This window comes from Anopheles maculipalpis, chromosome 2RL (genome assembly GCF_943734695.1).
Source record: "Anopheles maculipalpis chromosome 2RL, idAnoMacuDA_375_x, whole genome shotgun sequence".
NCBI lineage: Eukaryota > Metazoa > Arthropoda > Insecta > Diptera > Culicidae > Anopheles > Anopheles maculipalpis.
The window spans coordinates 22574716-22595784 of record NC_064871.1 but is presented as its reverse complement, the minus strand read 5'-3'; the positions used below and the strand labels follow the sequence as shown (position 1 = coordinate 22595784).

Genomic DNA, 21069 nt, shown 5'->3' with positions numbered 1-21069 from the left:
ATTCAACGGCACTAAATCAATTAAGTAAATTAGAGATACAAATTAACTTTCCTCCCAAAAACCAGCTGGTGGAAAGTTTTCGTGCGGACACATTTATTTTCACACAAAATTGCACGACGATCGTCCGCCGAGCGATACTGGAGCGTCAAAGTTTGCACAACCTTGCCGGAATATTGGTATTGAGCTTTGTGAGCGACCGGGTTGATGAAAATTTGGCTGTGTAAGTGCAGAGAGTTGGTGTAAAATTGCAGCATTTTACAGTTGATTTACACTTTTGTGTACACTTAGTTGAGTTACAGCGGAGCGGAGCTGACGATAACTTTCGGCGCACTGGGTTGGATGGTTATGCTGCGAGCGACAAAGAATTTTTGATGACTTTGGATAGTTTTTTTTTATTGCTTCATGTATTTTTTGCTAGTAAATGAATAATTAACTAGTTACTTAAGTGTTGAATGTTCTTTATTATTCATTAAAAAATGTCATCAGCACATCAAACGCGAGTTTGCTATAAGTTAAAGAAATGTCATAATGAATGTGCAACTACAACATTCACACCTAGCATACAGCTGGTGCACCTTAAAACCTAGCATAACTTTATCTTTGCTAAATTCAACACAACCTCCTAAATGTGTTGAATATGCTGACAACTCAAATCTGCACTCTCCGGCCATTCTACGCCTTGGCAACAATTTTCATTAAAAAGACAGTCAGATACAAACCAAACACCCAAAACCCAGAACCGAAATCTTCTTCAAGAAAAAGACTTCTTCAAGTATTCAGGTGGTGAACGAATCGCGCTGCGCCTCATTACCATGGTTCCCTCACCTTGTGACTGAGCCGTGTGCGGGAAAATAATTTTCTCGAATGGAAATGATGACGACGATGGTTCCTTGCAAGGCGATGTGTTTTCTTTCGTTGTTCTTTCTTCCGTAATTTTGTTCTACCTCACTGAAGCACATCTAAAGCTTTGTGAGTGTGTGTTTGTATTCGTAATTGAAGTGCGAACGGGTTGCGTCCAATCTACAAAAGATCCATTCTACCACTACCACGAACCAATCGGTTTACCTCTATTATGTGGGTTCATAATTATGGGCTCGGATACGGTTCGAAGTGGAATCTTGACCCATTTGTTTCCATACTATTTTTTATCCACAAACCGAGAGCAACTGATCCCAAGCAGGAACGGAGAATCGGTTCGTTTGATGGTGTGGAATTTGCTGAGATTGTTTGCTGGACTAAGATTTAACAGCGAGGTTTCTTCAATGGGTCAAGTGTGCTGAAGTGTGACAGTTGGGAGTTTTTGGATCCATTGAAAGCATTTTCGTCGATTGTCCACTCGGAATGTAGTACAAGTGAATGGCCGGATGTAGGTTATTCTTTATCATGCACATATTATATTTAAATCGATTAAATGATGGGCAGAAACGTTCGAATGTGTACATCTATGAGTATTTTGTAGAATGACACTCAACGATGGAGGCGCCCGGTACTTCATGCAAAGTGTGTTGAAATTTCCGATAAGCGTGCGCTGAGTTTATAATCGAATATTGATAAACAGAGAAAAAATTAACTAAACTCCAATTAATGCAACTTTTTCTTTGTGTTAGTGAAATTTTATGCACTCCATAAACATGTCTTGTAACTGTCTGTGTATTTTAACGAAGAAAAATATTGCAAATATTGATTCATGGAACCATTTGGAATGCCAGTTTTAGCAGTATTTAAACATGGAATGCCAGTTTCAACAGCCTTTAAAAAAAGTAAGAAAAAAGCGTACAATATTTTGAATATATTTTTTACGGCCATGTAACAGTGGATAAAATGCGGCTCTCAGAACTTCAGGATTTTGCTGCGAACTTACAGGAATTTTATTTTCTTCATAAGTCGTAGGTATGAATGTGATGAATTATACGATTACACTTTGAACTGGTGGATTCTTTTCAGAATCCAGCGTATCGTGAGTTAAGCGGAAAATTATGAAATTGATCTGTTCTGTAGGAAAATTCGGGTAAAAATATGTATGTCCAAAGGTGTCAGTAAGTTATATGTTTTTCAGCAAGCAAAGGTCAAATATTGCCAGATTCTTGATGAACAAAAGATGAAATTTTCTATCCCTTCCAAACTTTACCAGTCACTATTGAACTGTTTATGGAAAACCAGTATGCGTTCTGTTAAAAAAGACACTAAGAAATATTTTTAAAAGCTAATTGGTAACGTTGTTATTGGCTCTAAGATTTGACAGACGGTGGAGAGTTAAAAATTTAAAACCCTTTGTCAGCGTTAACAACGCTGTCAAACTAAACAAATAAAAGCATGTATTTTTAACTGTTATTGTTGTCTTACAAATGGAAAGCTTATGCTTTCTATTTCAATCGAAGCATTTATTTTGATCAAGTGCCCCAAAATTGTGTTTCAAGCTACAGGAAACTCGACCATCAGGATCAGACATGGCAGATGCCTTGCCTACAGTTTATCCACTTCAACCATAACCTCCGCAATTTAACATACTGCGAACGAGAGCACCAGCAGTGAGGCTCAAAAACATCCGTGAATAGTTCATAATGAACCGTGCACACACACACACATACACACACACACATACAGCGCATGATAACGCTCTTGTCCATCCGTTGGCGATCGTTCACCAGCCCCATCAAGACGGGGTTCTTGCACACTGGTTGAAAATAAACAATACGCGTCGTCTGTACCAGCAAATCTCTCGGGGCTTGTCTTGTGCCCAATTGCACGCCAAGCCTTGCCCGGTTATTTGGACTACGCAGAGCGGCAACAGCAGCAAGCAAACCATCTTCTTCTCGGTCGGGAAATATTCTACACCGTGCATGTGCAGATTTATGTTTTCCATCCACACCATCCAGCCCAGCTAGCACAAACACCGAATCTTTAGCACAATACACTTCGCATGCATATGGCCACGGATGGGAGCATAGAATGGCGATGGCGAGTAGAATGGAGGTTGAATTTAATTAAATGTCCCATCAGTTAAGCCGCCGGTGCATCGTGAATGGTGGTTCCAATTAGGCGGAACGCGGATCACCACCGGGCAGTCCGCGTGCCGGGCGGGGGGGAGGGGGAATGGGTTAGTTGGGGGAGGGGAGAGAAATTATCTTCATTATGGTGTTTGCATGTGCAGCATGACAACTATGACAGTTGTCCACGGGTTTAATTGGGCACTTCAATTACAGCCGTCATGATGGTGCATCGTCGGATCGATTAGCAGCTAGCGTTAGTGGTACGTTTTGAAAATAATCACTCACCCGGGGCAGGGCTGGGTAAATGGTTTTGAATGCAATTTGCCTAAATACGATCGCTGGTGGGATTGTATTTAACTTTTTTTCCCTTAAAGCTACTAAACTGCTGTACTGTGTGTTAGCAAGCACGATATAGTGCAAGCACGGCGGTGTTCTCATGTGCCAAATTAAAACACTACACCTAGCCTCCTCGCAAGTGGCAGTCTCTTGCATGGAAAGGAAGGCGTTTAAAAAGTTCAAAACCTAAATGTCATATTGTAGGTGATGCTGTAGGAGCAAACAATGAAACTATAAGCTTAACATCCTTTTAAAAAGACGGCGGTTTTTCATCATCAAAGACACGCGTTGTTGTCCTCGGCGTGTGTTTACCAACATCGTTGACTTTAGTGCGGTATAGTACATACAAAAAAGAGATGCTTGAACCGTGTTTCTCACGTTTCGCTTGCGGGAAAGGATGCGAATAATCAGAGCACCTGATTTCGTTGAGTGATGTGTGTATGTGTGCGGTTTTTTTTTGTCATTCGCCCTTACTTTGCTTTCGTCAAACACGAGCGGTCGTGATTACCAGTACCGAGAGCGAGCACTAGTATGGCTGGAAGCTATCAGAAGCTAAGCTTCAGAGAGGCGTATAAAGTACATCCCGAATGAAAACACGTTCCATTCGTGTTCATCGGGAAAGCCCAACCAGTCAACGTCTCTGTAGAAGTACACACGCTCGTCCATCGTCTCAGGACACTCCTTTCATGCGTCGTATGAATTCTTTTTAATGTTTTATTTTATCATACACGTACCCAGGAAAAGAAAACACGAACAAGAAACAACAAGCAACGAGCAGCAACAATGTGTAGAAGCAGAAGCTGCTCTGCCTGGCGGCTATGAGGTAATAGAAAAATTGAACCCATCAAGCCATTTTCGTTCGAATTGCTTGCAACAAACCGACCGGCAAGCAAGAAGCCTAGTGAAGTGTGCTAATAATTTCTGGTGACGGTGTTTGATGTTAGTAGTCTCTTTACACGTGACTTTTCCCGTTGCCTGTACTGATGCTTGATGGCACTGTAAAGAGAGAACGATCATCGTCTGTACGTGGGCGATTGAATGACAAGAACGTTGGGCTCTATCAAACGGATACTGACGGTAGGTAGCAACTGAGCTGAACTTTGTTGAATAGATAGACTGAAGGTAAAATGAATCACACGGTGTAAATTTAAATATGAATGTGCCCGGCTCGGTGAAGTGGACAAGATGTGTGGATTGAAGTGGATGAAGTGAATAGACTGAGAGGACATTTGGAATTTGCTGCTGCTCACACATCGCTTGACTAGCATTCGGGGAACTACTTGGTGAAACTGGGTGCTCATTTATATCAAATAAAACTGACGAACAGACGACATGAAAGGATGATTGAGCAAACGTTCTTGATCCGTAACCTTTGAGAGGTGGAACGAGTAATTGTATCCACCCAGCAATACGATTGGAAAACAATTGTTAACGATGTGTCATTGGGTGTGTTATTTTGCAAGGCATGATGTCAAATACACGATCGATCGAGTTGCTCAGTGAACCAATTCACAGTAGATTTTGTCTTGTATATCATTGAGCATATTTGAAGAGGGGAAGAAATTTTTGTTATGTATATCTTCGTGTAAAGTAGTATCCTCATCTTCAAATGTTGTTTTGCTTTGTGGTTATGATTATTTTCTAAAACTGGTATCGAGGATTGGATTTAGCTGTGTGATTTTGGCCGTTAGAAATAAGATGTTAGAGATATGTGTTAAAGGGGGAAATACGTTTAAAATCTAGTATAATTTATAGTATGATGTTAAACGCAGCATTCGCATACACCTCACCTCTCACCGTATGCTTTAGGACTTCATATATTATCCTTCATAGGAAGCACATTTTTTATAATAGTTTTTTTAAAATACTACATATTTTGTAAAGCCGAACCCATCACACTGTAACATAGCTGAGAGTTGGAACTGGGAATGAAATTAACAAGTTTTCCGTGTCCTAGATCATGGCTGGTAAGCTCGCACCGTTAGCTGAAACCTGGAACCCAGTGTCAATTAGTTTGAGGGATGTGTTAGAATGCCACGTTTTAGCAATCAGTCCCTCGGCTGTCCCAACGGAACGTCAATCATGTAGATAGCGCCTGGACATACGGGAAAACGTGAGGCGACTGTATGATGCAGCTCGTTAGTGTTCCGTTTTCCAACATCAATCCCACGATGACTGGTGGGATTTATTTAGCCTTCTTGTTTTAAGCTGGATGGTGGGTGGAATGCCCATGAAATCACCCGGCTGGCAGCTATGTGTCACTCGGCTACTCGGGTTAGCTTTGATGTTTTCTTTGTGAGCGGAAAACTATGTGTTTGATACTCGAGCGTATATAGCACGTTAGCTTCATAATAATAATAATTGATAGACGAGACGGAAAATTTTATCATATGGTTTCTATACGGAGAGCCATAAAGAAGTGGAGCTGGAACATAACTTGGACTTCTAGAAAATCAATAAGCATTGCCAAGCATTTTCTTAAGCATGTTCGGTTTGATTTCTGCAATGTGCAACACCACTATCTAAATCTTCGTCATAGCCAAACACTTAATGCACTGGTTGCGGTTCGAAATGGGGTTGAAAAGCACGTCACTGTTCGAAAGGGCTTGAAGTCACCCACGGTTTACTTAGGCGTGCCCGTTGGACGCTAGGCAGGATTACAGCACGGAAAGGTGGTATCTCATATCCGAGCAAAGCCGCCGGTTGGTCTTCGGGTGCAATTCAGACCAATGCTCCATCGCAAAATAGTTTGATCAGTCATGTCCTGGCCGTGGTTGGCGTTTGTGGTAAATCAACATTGATTTATAGAGTCCAGACAGACACTGCAAGACCACTGCTCTCTTCTGTTGGGCTTCTGTTTGGCCATCTGCAAGTGAATGTCTTCGCAGCACCGAACGTGCTCGAAGGAGAAAGGTTCAATTTTAGCTATTGCTAACCAGTTTGCTCCAGAAGCTTTTTATGGCTATCGTCACAATGGCCGCTGTGCTGTAGGAGTGTTTCGTTCGAATGAGGATGGCATTTCTCAACAAGTCGTTTGGCATTGCTGTGTCTTAAACAATGCTCTTTTACACTGCGCTGGGAGATGGAGAATACCTGGCGATATAAATTACGAACGGCAGCTTTGTGATAAATCATAGCAAAATGCCTTATTGACTATCGCACCGAACCAAAGCTGGATTGAGGTATAATTTAATGAGAAGTAAATTTCGTCCTTCTGTGGCCGGTGATGCATTCCAATTTGTAAACATTGTTTAAGATCAATAAAACAACTAGATTCCACCAAGTCCAAGGGCCATGTTGACATAATACGGAACATTACCCTGCCCTATGCCAGACCTTACCCACCGGGGGCACCGGGTGTAAGACTCCAGGTTGCGTTTAACGACTACATAAAATGATCCTTTACTGTACTGGCTCACAGTGCGATAAATTTTGAAAAGGTACGACTTTGGTGTCTTCAGGTGGGTTAACCCATAAAAGACATCCTCGTACAGGATGGCAATGATCCAGCCGAAGTGGGTCAGAGGGATGCTGGGCTTGCTGTGGGAAATATTAAACCTTAAGAAAAATAATTACTTTCCGGGATTACGATCGACCTCCCCCTGAAGGAGACTTATGATCGGCGTTATTTGTCCTCAGAGACGGTAAAATACTGCTGTGTATGAGACGCTTGATAAAGCCCATTTTCAATGGCTTCACCTTAAAGCGTCTTAATGTTTAAAGAGCTTTGCTGGAATTTTTATTTCCGAAACAATGGGTTTTAAAACAGTTTTTTGACCAATTTACTTCCAACAGCCAAAAGAGTTAAATTCATTAAAAAAAACCGTTTTCTTGCACCATTCTTTAAGATCAACGGCCATCGCTTTTTCTTTCTACGGTCCGAGAAAATCTCGCTTTCTGTGTGTCATTGCACAAATGAACCAGTTTTTCCTGGTGGTTTAGCTCTCTGTTTCTTCGTCCCCATGTCCATCTTCTTGCCTGCGTTTTGTTGATACAGGATACCGATTTCTTCAGTCCGTTACGATTGTCAACTGCAGCAACTTCGAGAGTGCATTATGGGTACGACGGGCGTGCACATGACTGCAGTGCACAAGATAAGCTTTCCTTTGCCATTTTCCCAAACGCCTTCAAACAAGCACCGGCTCTCGTCCCGGCAGTGGCATGTACCGTGCCGTCCACAGGCCACCGTCGCAAGTGCACTCAAAACCAACCCCCAAATGGTCGATATTGTCTAATTGTCTCCCAGTTTCCGGGATCAAATGTTCGTGGCAACAATGGCCGAAATCGGCAACGGATGGGAGGGTGGTGGTGAGTTTCAAATTTCGTCAGCGCAAAAGAAAACACTGGCCATTGTCCGGGACGGGGTTTCTTGCGCTTAATGGGGTTTTGGACTAATTACTCAAATAAAGTCCTTTTGGTTTGTCCCCGTCTTTCCTCGCATCATCATTCTTCCACCACGCGATACTGTTTTGCTACGATTCTTCGTACGCCCTGGGGAGCGATGGTTAAGTGCGGCACTGGAAGTATACGGTACAGTCCAGTGTGCAAATACTTGAAACGAGTGCAACGAGTGGCTACCGGACGAAGCTGAGATGAAATTAAGCTCAATGGTTCTCTGAGAGCGAAATCATGGCGGAATGGTTGAACCGGAAGCTGGATATCACTTATGTTTATTTTCTCTGGTCTTTCGGTTTTATTTTTTCGGAATGCGTACTTACGCTTTGGGCTAATAACTGTGAGTTCTGGATGGAAAAGGAGACTATCGTTGGGTCACTACGAGTAGTGGTCGTTACGGATGATCGGATTCTATTATTGTGAAGTCACCACCTTTTTTGGGGCAAGTTTTCGTGCAGAAAATCCTGACAAATGAGTTCGTAACAATAAATTGATTCTACTCTTTGTTTTTAAGCAAAATTTAGCTTGAACAAAGGTTATAAGGTTAAAACAGTACAGTGTAAAAGCCAAAAATGAAGTATTAATTTTCTTCTCTGACTTTCCAAAACCTGGAGAGCCGGGAATATCGAAGAATAATAAATTCCTTTTGATTCCCCATCGCGTATTGGTTATCTTTCTTGAAAGTTAACATTAGGAAAGATTTTATGCAGTTGACTGAAAGACGAATAATACGCAATAAAAGTGTGCCCAAATATAAATAGTTTAATAAATCTTTTTATTTTCTTTTCTTACTCAATTCCTCGCTAAGCTCATGTGTGTTAAATTATTAACTTAAATCTTATCGCAAGCTGTTAAAAATCGTCTCTTTGAAACGGTCCTTGGCTGAAACATAACTTTATGTCAACCACGGACATTTTCACACGCGGTCCCAAATCACAGCTCACACCATCCCGCAGCTTCCACTCCCTGCCGTGAAACCTTTGCCACACCAAAACTTCCTAGGATATGTTTTAAATTTCATGAGCAGTACCATATGTCTTCCGAGTTTCTCAAGCACCGTGTGTGACGAACGCTATGCGTAGCGGCATCGTCGGTTGTCGTCGGTTTGGCTTTCAATCTTTCCCGTCCGCAGGACGTGGGAGTCCGCTTACTCCCTGTCGAATCACTGGCCATGCTTTGGGATGGAGAAAAATCACAGAACAAACCTGAACGGAAGGGTTTGTTGCACAGCACGTGCAAGGAAAAGTTTTGCTACCCAACCCGACCGGATCGGTTGGCTGTTTGGCAGTTCCGTTCCCTGGTGCTGCTGGCTGTTTGGCTAGCTTCTCGCGCGTGAGGTTTGGAATGGAAGGCGCACGGCACAAAAAAAGGAAGGACGTTTCGTCGCTCTCCCGTATTTATGGCCCGTGTCAACTAAAGTTCCGAGTGAAGGCTTGTGAGTGTATGTGTGTGTGTGATCCTACATCTAAGCGTTCTACCTTACCGACCAAAAGTTTTGTGTTGATTTATTTTGGCGCAGGTGCCACACGGGTAGCTTTGTTTTATGATTTAAACCGGCCCAAGCTTTTGCTTTGGAGGGTGGGTTTTTGTAGAGGATTGGCGAAGGGTGTCTTTTACTCTAGGTTTGGTTTGCGTCAATTGGTGTGCTGACGGGAAAGAATAAATAGGTAAAAGGCGATCGAAAGGTGGCGACGATTGTGGCGGTGAAATGTGCTGAAGATGATAAATATTCAACACACTCTTTAACATCTGCTACCAATTTTCAACTTACTCGTTGTCTAAATGGAACCGGTAGTAAACGGCTGCATAAATAGGGTGTATAGTCTTTTTATTGTTGTGTTGGTTTTTTTAATTGTTTGCCGGTCGGCTGCAATGAGTAGCTAATATAATTTTTCCCTTTTGTGACTGTAGTTTGTTTTTGGAAGTCATAAGAATGAAACAGGGTTTGGAGGAAGTTTTGAATGTGTTTTTAATTTTATTCTTAGTTAAGTTGTTTTCCATCATTTGAAAGAACAAGATACCTTAAGAGATAGAGTAAAAATAGTACTAAGTGAATTAAATGTAAACAATTAGAAATCCTTCATTATCTACTTGAGATTTATCATGGAGAATCGTCATATTTCAATAAGCTTCTCAATTCCTGAAATCCCCAAAATAGGTACCTTCATTTCAGAAAACAGCTCGAGTCTAAGCTGCTAATTACGAGCAACGTGTGCTTGGAACAGGATTCCTATTAAAACTGAACCTAACGAACCATACATCGACTTCTATCGTTTCTCACTATCGCTAGAGCTACAAGAAACAGAATGGGAGCTAACGTGTTGAAAATAGCCAAAACAAAACTCCCCAAAAAAAAAAACCTCCCCGTCCAACAGTAAGAAGATTTGTGGTCGAAGAATGGTTTGAGCAGAGAGAGAGAGAGTAAGACAAAAATAAACAACCATTTGCCACCGTCAAACACTCACAATAACGTTACTGCTTAACTTTCCTTCCGGTTCGGTTAAATAATTAATCGACCAGCAGTTCCCCAAAAAACAAAACCCACCAAAATACAAAAACAAAAATGCTCACCCGCTGAAGCCACTGGAATTAGTTGTATCCTGCTGTCTTGGCGCCCATCCGGTACGATAAGACACAAACGCTTGGTTGCTGTTAAGAGGATTGTGCTCAACGAACGGTGGTAAATAGGAAGAAAAAAGTGAGCTACTGAAAGATCAGTTTCAGTGGCCCAATTCTTACAGGATGCCACTTGCAGGAAGAAATATGACCGTACCTGTGCTTGCTCTGGGCAGAGCAATGGAAGAGTGATGTGGTACCGCTTCTAGCCGGTGGATGCAGATGTGTTGTGCTTTGATAAATGCTTCCTAAGCCACTATCTTTTGTGTTGATTATTTCGGTGTGCTAGTGTAAGCTAGCTGGTGGTTAGGATTTGATTCTTGATTCTTGGATTAGCGCTGCGTAATTAGTTTTCGCAGTCATACACTCTTGTAGCAGTGTTTCTTTTCGTAAGGAACGCCCGTTCGTAAATCCCATACATGGAAGGGCCGAAATGTTATCCTTATAGGCACACTCAATAAAATCTATATTTTAAAATAAGCCTCAAATGATAAAATGGAGCTTTTGTTTTAAACTTCCTCTTGAATGAATTTCCTCGAATAAGCAAATGGAGTTCTCTATTTCAATTTTATCTTACATTTGATTTTTCCCATAAAACTTTTAAATAATCAACAACGAATATTTTTCGTTTATTACGCTAGTTGACCAGCGACATAACTACTCTATCGAATCAAGGAAATACCTCATGGTAATCGAAACTCCTCCCCGTCCGAGGATATTTTTTCCCTCGAAACTATTGTAATGTCCATTAAAATTCTCTCCAAATGTGTGCATGTGTCTAAAAATACGAAATAAAACCTTCTTTGCACTCTCTTTTTCCGGTGCACCAGAGCCGTGAAACTACCAAGCAACCATGTTCCAGGCATAAGCTGATTAAATTTCCATTTCATGAGTCCCGTGAGTGCAGTTGCATTTGCCACAAATCCCACTCGAATACCAAAACGGCGTACAAAGCGAGAGAAACCTTAAGAAGCTTCTTGTATGTTTAGTGCTCTATTTGGCTTTTAAATTTCCAATTCCTGTTTGAAAGGAAGGGCGCCAAGGAAGTGGCACGAAAATGGAAAACGTAACAGAACAGCTACAGGGAAAGGAGATATTTTAAAGCCATCATCGGGGCACGGCGGAGCTATCAGGCGGTAGAAAAACCCTATGGCATGCTGGTAGCGTCGAGTCGAACACGGGAAGAAAAAGTTTTGCCTGAAAGCAGCAAGCAAACCGGTCAACTGCCTTGGTTGGCACCGTTGGATGCGGGTGTTGCGATCACTATCAGCCATCAGCAAATGGGGATTCGAGAATCTCTGATGGAAAAAAGAACGATGTCGTAAAGAAGTTTGGCGAAAGTTGTAGTATGCGTGTATGGGTTGATTAAAACTTTCCATCCAACAACAGAAACAGCGCGGACAGCGATTTGCAAGGGCTTGCATGTGCTTGGTTGTTGTGTAGAAAAACGCATCTCTTTCAAGAAAGGAAATTGCTGAGTGTGGAGCTTAATTGAATAAGCAAAGACTGATATTCGTGTGAAGGGGTTGAATTGAAGGAGTACATCCTTTTCTATTTCCGATTTTATTTTTATAAACGCAAATGGCGCAATCGAAAAAAATTAACCTAAAGTATCGAAAAATGTAAACAATATTTTTTAAGGCACATTTTGAAACTTGTAAGCTTTAATTAAACCGTAACAAACATGTACTGCCCTTGCCTCCCGCAGACATGCCACACATTCCTGCAAATAAATATATTTTCCACCCCAAACTTTCATACGGGTCGCATTTGTGTCGACGTAATTTTTAGGATTCCAAACAACCTGCAACATCGTGATGACAAGCCATTGTAACGATGTTGGGCGTATGAAATTGTCAGCCCGAGAATGCAAGTGGCAATATAAAAAAAAAGAGTAAAAAAAGAGGTCCGAATTCCGGTGTCCTGTTTCGCCCGATATCGGATGGGCATGAGCAAACAGTTTTGAAGTTGTTATCTTTTTAAGAAACTTCCGGATCGGCACACGGTGAAGCACGGCCAGCCCAACCCGTACGTTGGTACCGGCACTGTGGGATGCAAGTGGGCAACTTCACTCAAACGTGCCGCAGGCGAAAGCCGTAGAGCGCCCCGAGAGCGTGAGCACTTTAGAGGTTTGTCGCTACTTAAGAGCATCCTCGTCAATCAGTTCGGTGGATAGCATTTCTTCCGTGGTCAAGCAATGAAGTAACTCGGTAATAGAATGTCAATCAATTCGTTTGCTCGTACGCCACCACGTACGTGACGGGACTTGCCGATGCGCTCGATCCGTTCTGTATCGGACCGGGCCGGGCCGGTTCCACACCGTGTGCCCGAGATCGAAAGGCAGCAAAGAAAGGAAGGAAAAAAATACACTCACTCACTCACCCAAACACACACACATACATCCGGAACACGAAACACATCACAGCGAAAGGATGCTCCACAAACCGAAACGATCTATCTTTTTTCCCGGAGCCAAGTGTCATCCTTTCCCAGTGCGGTGCGGTAGCCGATTGTCCATCCCAGTCCTCGAAAACCTTCCCTCCCTCGGGGGTCAGCTAACCGACTTTCCATCCAACCATCGAACACGGTAGCGGGGAATGTGTGAGTGTGTGAGTGCACCAAAAAAAAAAACGAAACGAAACGGTCGAGGATGGGTCCAATTTATTCATGTGTGAAGAGATCTTAAACGGACACCCAGGGGTAACGAATGGTTTTGCATGAAGGGAAAACGGATCGGAGACGGAAGATGGACAGACAAGAGAGAATGTCCAACGCGTGCCAGTTTGGGTGCTGCGGGGGGGAGGGTGGGTCTTGAAAGGGACAAACGAACGGGACGACCCTTCGTTCTCGTTAGCTTGCTCGGGGTCGTTTCGTATCCGGAACGGGCGGGAATTCATTCCGTTTCGTTTATTCAAATGTGCAACCGACCGACTTGGCTTCAGCTTGGCTACGGAACATGACTTTGCTGGGATGGACGGATGAACCTATGCATAAGCTGCTGCGCCACCCTTGTAATTAGATTCCCGGCATGCGTCCGCCCCATTCACTCTGTGCGCCCCTCTCTGCACTTCAAACCAAACTGCATGAGTAGGGGATTTTTTTGCGTTTGTTACGGTCATCATTTCATCCTGGCCCGCTGGCATCGTCTCCACAGCTGCTGCCCCCGGGGATGGAAAGCGTGGTGTGGAATGCTTTGTTTCGCAAAATTGTTACGATAAGGGTTGTCCAGTGATTAGTGGAACAATAGTTACACCCTCTTCCAGTATAATTGAGTTGCTAAACAGTGAGCTGGACAATAGTGTTGTGTGTTCGAAAAATTGTTGTGTAATTTTCCCTCCCCCGGTACGGCAAGGATGTAAAAGTGACTCTTTGCTGTGCGTTTGGAAATGGGCAAAAGGGCAATAATATATAAAGTTTAAGCGAATCATCAATGTTTTACGTAATGAAATGATTTTTTGAATTTCTGTTTAGTTAATTTCGTCCTTGTACCCCTGGTAGTCGTATAATTTTATATTGTAAGTCACAAAATCAGTTGAATTCATATGCGATCATTACCAAAGTTTTAAAATATGTATAAGAAAGACATCAAAGATGTTAACTATTTACAAACTTCGATCCAGATACAGCATATATTAATAATGCTTTTGATCACAGCGTTTGTTTACTACAGCAGAAGCACACAAAGTTGAATCAAAATAGAACCGTTGTAGATTTTTTTTTGTCACCATGTCGAATGTGCAGAGCTAAGCAAATAGAAACCGATGAAATGGTACACGAAACGTAAATAAAAACAAATAACCTAGAAGCACTATTTTCAGCCAGTTGCAATCTGGGGAAAGAGGGGGAATACTCTGTCCAGCTACTGCAAGCAATTTTGATAATGATGCTTCTCCATCACGCAAAGAAAAAGAACACCGACAGACGGCTGACGATGGTCCCGTTTGAGTGCCCCATTGCCCGGGACAGATATGCCGCGACCGGAATGTGTTGGCGCCTGTAATACGATCTGATTTCAGATTTTTTCCCATTACTCAGCCAACCCTCGGTGGCCGACGTTGGTTCTCGTTGGCCTTGCTCACCTCAATGGAAAGGATACCGAATGGATACCTCCCTTTGCCCGGTGGAAGGTATTAATGGTACCACGTTTCGTTTAACACGGTAACGACATTCGAGCGTGTGTGTCTGTGTGTTTGTTTGTGTCCGTGCGGAAGGGCGCTCGATGGTATGTTTGTTGTTTCCGGGCGCAAGGCCATACTCACACCGAAAAGGTGGAAATGACGTGACGCATTGTCGATTTACGAGCGGTCGTATTTCCCGACGTTTTCATTTCCATCAACCAGCTGACCGGCTGGACTGGGCAACGTGTGTGCAGACCGAGGGATGAACCGCCGGGCACCATCGGGATCCGGTAGATGAGCGGCGAACACACGGGATAGAAGGGACGGGTGAGTTGATTAGTAGAATTAATGCTTAACTCAATTTCGTGGCTGGTTGTAGCTGGAATGTACAGGAATGGTATTTTTTCGACCAGTGGTACGCTTGATGGCACGGTTTTGGCTGTGTTGGCTGTGTTGAGCTGAGAGTAAGTTTTTACGAGTCAGATGCCAAGGATAACTGGCTGCAAATAATGCGGGAACTAAGATGGAAAGGAATGTGGAGGAAATAAAATAAAACAAAAAAAATATAGGAACAAAAGAGACAAAATACAATCTCAAGAAGATGCGGATGGTGCTTGAACGTGCTTAAGGTGGAAGCACCATTTTCTTGCACACCGGAAGAAGCAACCGTGACTTGTGCAGGTTGGGTGAGGGGGAAATGGGGGGGAAAGGGGCGGAAGGTAATAAACACTAGCCGGCTTATCAGCGGACAGGGAGCGACTTTGAGAATTTTACGCTCGACAAGGCTTCTGATTGCTTTCTGGTGGGCGACCACTGGGAGAGGTGAAATATTTATTGGCATCACAGGTCATTCCGGTGAAGCGGATGGAGCACAAACCTTCCCCTAAGGACGGATAAGCTCAACTGGCGAATCATGGCCTGGCGGTCACAACGAGGCACGGCTTTAAGAGCTGTTAGCGTTGGCACGATGCGTCCCTGCCCGGGAGGTCGGTCCCGTTCACCCTTATGATTTCTTTACGACGATGGATAATGGCGGTGTGTACGAGCGATGGTTTGCCGAGCCGGCGAGAACTAGGCTAAGCAGCGAGACGAATCGCCGGACGTCTGACAATGAGCAAATCAGCTTTGCTCGCAATGCGCTAAGCGTTATGGCAAATGCTGTGGATGATCCGACGGAAAGGTGGAAGAAACGATTTGTCGCTTAGTAGAGAAATGTGATTTTGTTGCATTTTTTATGCTTAGCAGTTGTATAAAGTAGCGGGAAGTCATAATTTTCTGTTGATGAATTTGCTTTATTGGGAAAATTGGATGTATGAACACCTAAAAGTATGCAGTAAAGGATGCATAGCACAGTAGAACCGTTGATGTTGGGATTTTCTTTATAAAATATTTGTTTTCATTCGAAAGAATTATTTGAACGATAAGGCAATTTGCTAGAAAAGTGATCATTGGTTCGTTGGTTTAAAATTAATAAGCTTTTTCATGTCAACTAAATTGGCAATCAATCAATTCGTACGTAGAACGCTCTGTACAGGTGAATGTGTAACAATCTGTTTGCTTTCACACAATGAACTACCATCATACATAGCATTTCCCACACAAACTCTCTCCACCATGAAGTATGCCACGTACACATATCGTGATCATTTTCACACACACACAAAAAAAGCGAAAACCAACCATTTAAGCCAAGTGTGTTTTACAAGTCGAAACAATCGAGTTCGAACTTTGGCTGCTGCCGCTGAATGAGCGGTCAGGCAGAAGTGGTCCCTAATGGAAGCAGAAGTTATCTTAATTTTTATTACCCCAAACATCATCCCACAGAACCCAGCGTATGGGATGGGTGATCGCGCGGTATCGGCAAGGTCCGGGAGGCGGGTGAAATGAATGGATTTGCTGTGGTTGAAGCGTTGCCCATGAATGGATTGGGTGGTAACTACTAAAAGCTTCTGCGGTAATACACTGCAAAAATGGCATCCCTGCCAAGTGAGATTTGGGGGGCGTGTAGCACTCGGGAGCACACCCGTACAAGAGCTACACGATGCCAGGCATGAGGATAGTATATTTTAACCCGAAAACTGTGTGACATGTTGTATGTGTGTGTTGTGTGTGGGAAGTAAAAATGTTACATATTTTAAATACCCAGCACCAGCACTTGCTTACGCAGCATGTCGGGAAAGCAGTGGGACAGTTGCAAACTAGTTTAAGCTTAAACACGAATGAGCAAAATGAACAACAACAACAGGACCCGTTGCATAAGGACTCTTTGCTGGTATGTAGGTTTGGGGGAAAATGATTTTCCTCAAGGGTGTATTTTGCACCGACGCTCGACCGGGTGTACCCTTCGGCGCCCGGCTGAAACAAGTTCAAACGAAGAAAACTTTCTCACTCTCACCTGAAGTGATCTAGATTTTAATAGAGTGTTTTTGAAAAACCACATCGGGTCATGGGTGCCACCCTCGTCCACCTTTGCTGGAAGTAAAGCAGCACACCAGAAGAAGCAATAGTTTCAAGAGAGCGTGTGGAGACGGCTTCAAGACAAAAGGCACACAATCTTGGAGGGTTTCTTTATGTGCACGGTTCCACTTAACTAGTGGAGCGGACCGGGCACTGTTCTTTTCACTTTTTTTCCCCCAGAGTCAAGTGTTCAATTTGGTGTAGGACTTTGTTTGGTAGGCACACCAGCAGCAGCAGCAGCAACTTCGAAACAAGAAGCCTTACTCAAGAGACAGATTTAGTGTGAGTGTGTGTGAATGGGGTATAGGCAGGACACAAAAGGAACTGCATTTCGATCTTGAGGGTAGAGTGTCATGATCATACGTAACAGTGTATCAGTCGAAGTACAAATCCTTGTTTCACAAACAACTGTATGACACGGTGCATCACATTGGAAGTGTTTTGCATTTAATGTGCACATATCTACGTCGGACCAAACTAATCCTTTGAAGAATTGTCAGGGAAGGGATGAGAAAAGAGCATAGTCTTGTGTTTTTCGTTTCGTAAGGCGTAACTTTTTCATATTTTTTATCTGTTTCAAATTGAAAACAATCGGAGCCTTTAAAATTCCGGTTGTGTAGATCCTCTTGCATACATTTAGGCAATAAAAAGCATCCAAAGCAGTACAAAGAGATCTCTGGATTAGTGTGTACATAGTTTTAACCCCTGTATGTTCAGTATATAAACACATGCTTCTAAGAATGATGTTACAATTCCTCCAAACTCAATACCCATGAAATCTGCTTCCTTCGAATGAAAAAAATCAATTCCATATTAATAATGTATCAAACCATTCCTAGCAATTAATTGTTCCAATTGTTTCGGCGTACTGTTCATATCCCGTGTACTACCACGAACGAATATAATTGGTCTTCGAGGGGATTTTGTTTCCTACGGTGCGCATCTCATCCATTCCCACGGCCGACGGCTCAATCATAGTTGATCACATTGACGGCAAACAGCTCGTTATGATGAGTGCACACCGATAGCACCAAGAATGATGCTGATAAAAAGCTCACTTATCACTCTCACTCTACCATTGCGCCCTTCTGCGCTTTCCATTGCGCTCCCCCTGCCGTTCGCGCGTGGAAAGCCATACATCAAGGAGTGTCAATGAAAGAGGATTTATAAGCTCTAAACGAATCGGTTCTGTCAACCGCGAGAGTTACGTAATCAATAAGAGAAAGTTACCCGGCATCACAGGACGGACGCAGGATCTGCTCTCGCTCCTTCTAGCATCAGCCGCTCTCTCGATCTCTTGTTTTACGTCTGCTCCCGGCAGCTGTATCTATTTCCCCTTTTTGGCGGCTACGGTGGCTCGATAAGGTCGCTCTATTTTTACGCCCGCTTTATTTATATTCAACCGCTATTCAGCACGCCACCAGACGGGACGACGCTTTTCCGGACGCTGTTGTGTTCTCTCGTATGGTCGTAGCTGGTGCTATCTGTATTGTTGAGTAATGAGAGTGCTCTCTCTGAAATACACACGCGGAGAGCTTTAAGGACGCGAGAGAATCAAGGATGTGACAGGACGATTCATGCTCGAGCAAACCTTAGCCAGGAAGTAGTACGTTCAGTATCGCATTAACATTGTACAAGCGTGCACCTGACCGGGCCCGGGCACTTGAAGCTCGATCACGAAAGGACAGAGAAAACGTGAACGCGAGTAATCGGAAGTTTGTCGTTCGAGCGGGTGTCGTTTTTTCGGCAGTGGGCGGTAGATGGAAGGTCGAAAAATCGAATAGTGATCGTGTGTGGGGGGGGCATACACACAAACACACGCAGATGTAAGTGCCCTAAGGCTGTGTATCGTTGAGTGTTTTTTGGGTGAGTTGGGTACGTTCGTGCACGTTCGTGTGTGTGTGGTGGGTGGAAATGAAAACAAAGAGCCACCTTCTCGAAGGAGTTGAATTCGTTAGCCAACCCCTGAGGGGAACGATGCTTCTTCGTCTGCTCGTCTGCTGTTGTTTGTGTGCATGTGTGTGTGTGTGTGTGTGTGAGCGTATGTGTGTTTTCACGGCACGGTGGCACATGGCGTGTGAATGGAACGGTTAAAACATGGGTAATGGATGCTAGGGGAAAGCAGTGGCAAAGCAGGAAATACACGCAAACCAACCAAATCATCGTGTCGCTTGATGTGGGCCGCCTTTTCGTAGCCACAAGAAGCCCAGCGTTCGAGTGAAAATAAAGCAATTACGGTGGATTAAAAATTTAACCCGAACCAACACAAACACGCTATGCACGGTTGGCGTTGATGTTGATGATGTAAATGATTCATCGTGTGTTCGTTACAATATTTTCAAATCGCAAGTTTGATCGTGCTTATGGGCAGCAAAAGAACTTGCTCCGTATCATCATCCACAGGCAAATGTGTTCGTGCCGTTCGATTAATGGTACTTAAAATGCTCAAACTTATTTGGAAGTGCATGTCCAAGCGTTAAAGGTGGTAAAGGTGAAGAGGAACAGAGCCAAAAATGGGGGATTTGCAAATGCACCTGCAGTGCAAACAAATGCAATGCATCACTGCATTACCAATCGAAAATCGAATAACCATATAAGTTAGCGTAGTGGTTAGAGTTGCAAGGGTGAAGGAAAAGGTTTGTTGATGTGTAAAAGTAAACAACAGTTTGTAAGCGGATGCAATGGATCGATTTGAATAGTGTGGTATCCATGTGTGTGTGTTTGTGAAAAGTAGAAAATCGATCTTGAATTAATGTTTACCTCAGCGGCGAAAAGTGACTGTATCCCGTGGAGTAGTGTTTGAACTGCAAACAATATCGCAAACTAATTTTCCCTTTTTGAGCGTTGCAGAAGATTTCATCTGGTCGGATTTAGTTTTGTTTACACTCACCGATTATTTCCGTTTGCTATCAAACGAAGCTCACTTCCATCAGTCAACAATAGAAGTATACTGCATTATAATATCTGTCAAAGAAAAATGAAAGCTATTTGAAGTAGAGGGATAGTCAGTATGGTCATGCAAATTGCATAATTTTGGACGTTTTGTGGTGCGATGTAAAAAACAATCCACAAACTGTTTAGATTGGCTGGATAAAAACGATTGATTTCTTTAAACATGCATGATTTTTTCTTGTTTGGTTTTTGAATGATGCTCTATTTGGCCGCTAAGAAAAATGATTTTATTATAATTCTGTATAAATATTTTAAAACAAATATTGCCTTTTGCTTGAATGCATTTATGTCAAAATTCTTCTCAGATCTGGCTTATCATATTTTCAATTTTTCATCACGCTTCTCGCGAAAAAATTGAAATGGATCGTTTGCTGTAGATTGTAACGCGATGGCCCAGCACGTGCTGCCACATGTTTATTCTGCAAATAGATTGGCTTTCAACGCGAAATTGAACCTAGAACGAGTGTTTTGATCGAATCAACGCTACTCATCACAATAAATCAAGCCTATTGCTGTCAGCAGTGCCGTTGTAAGTTGATAGGTACGCCAGTATGCCACCGTAAATCGATCTCGTGGCGGTGAAAAAGCGTTCTTTTCCATGCAGTGCCTGGTTAAGAAACAACAGACAACACAGCACACTGACAGCGTTGTTTTCGCCTGTCAAACGCAGCTGACGCGGCAAGTGGGTAGGTAAGGGTGGTAACCTGGAGGTGGTCCAGAATAACAACGGTTTGGTTAAGGTTTTGCTTTCTACCAGCACTCCAACTAAATCAACACTTCTATCCGTTTATGGCAGAATGGTGATGGTGTTGTTGGCAGCAGAAGCAGCAGCAGCAGCAGCAGCAGCGAAAACAACGCTCGGCAACCGCGACAGTTCGGAAGAACAAACAAATAAACAACATGGAAGTGAAATAAATTCAAACCGAAATTGAAACGAATCTGTACGCTGTGGCGGAGCATGCGAAACATTACCGCATCGATGCGCGACTACTGGCACCAATACAACTACCAAACGCGCGGTGCTTGGTGTGTGCTACGTACATGATCGTGCAAAGGTGATACTCCTCGTACGTGTGAGTGGTTTTGTATCCGCACGTTTGTGCGTGTGTGTGTGTTCATATGGGGAAGTGTATGTGTGTAGTATCCGTTCACAGCGAGCGAAGCCTTGTGTGTCGGTGTGTGTGATCATAGTGAATCGCAAACCC

The 21069-nt window shown here is 43.2% G+C and overlaps 2 protein-coding genes across 2 annotated transcripts in view; one reads left to right on the top strand and one right to left on the bottom strand.

Annotated features, from left to right (window-relative positions):
• LOC126557604 (protein arginine N-methyltransferase 1) overlaps nucleotides 1-21069 on the top strand; it is a 724795-nt gene that overhangs the window by 62793 nt on the left and 640933 nt on the right. The window lies entirely within an intron of this gene.
• The window catches only part of LOC126558034 (cellular tumor antigen p53-like), a 444866-nt gene that overhangs the window by 108215 nt on the left and 315582 nt on the right, over nucleotides 1-21069 (bottom strand). The gene's annotated exons all lie outside the window — the stretch shown is intronic.